Here is a 497-nt window from a genome sequence, read left to right on the forward strand (position 1 = left end):
ACAGATACTCCATGCCTTCTTAGAGTGTGATGGTGAACCTATGGCACACGTGCCAGAGGTGGCACTCAGAGCCCTCTCTGTGTGCACATGTTCCATCGCCCCAGCACAGAGTTTGCCAGAGTTTGTTACTTGAAAGCCAGAGGGACATGGCACTATGCAATAATTAAGTGGGTCTTGTGTTGCAGTTTGGGCGCTCGGCCTCTAAGAGGTTCACTATCACTGGATTAGGGGATGGGAATTTGGAGAGGGCCCTGGTTATGTCCCTGTAGCTAGATGTGAAATCAGTGCATCATAAATAAATGAACAAATAATCTGCTGAAACCTCCAGAGTCCCCAGTGCTTTTCCCCATCATCAGCCCCTTTCCCAAGAAGGCTGCATCCGCACTGTAGAAATAAGGCACTTTGACACCACTTTAACCGCTCAGTGCTATGGAATCCTGGGAATTGTAGTTTGTTGTGGCATGAGAGCTCTCTGGCAGAGAAGGCTAAGTGTCCCA

The sequence above is a fragment of the Sceloporus undulatus genome, chromosome 1 (assembly GCF_019175285.1).
Source record: "Sceloporus undulatus isolate JIND9_A2432 ecotype Alabama chromosome 1, SceUnd_v1.1, whole genome shotgun sequence".
In the NCBI taxonomy this organism is placed as follows: domain Eukaryota; kingdom Metazoa; phylum Chordata; class Lepidosauria; order Squamata; family Phrynosomatidae; genus Sceloporus; species Sceloporus undulatus.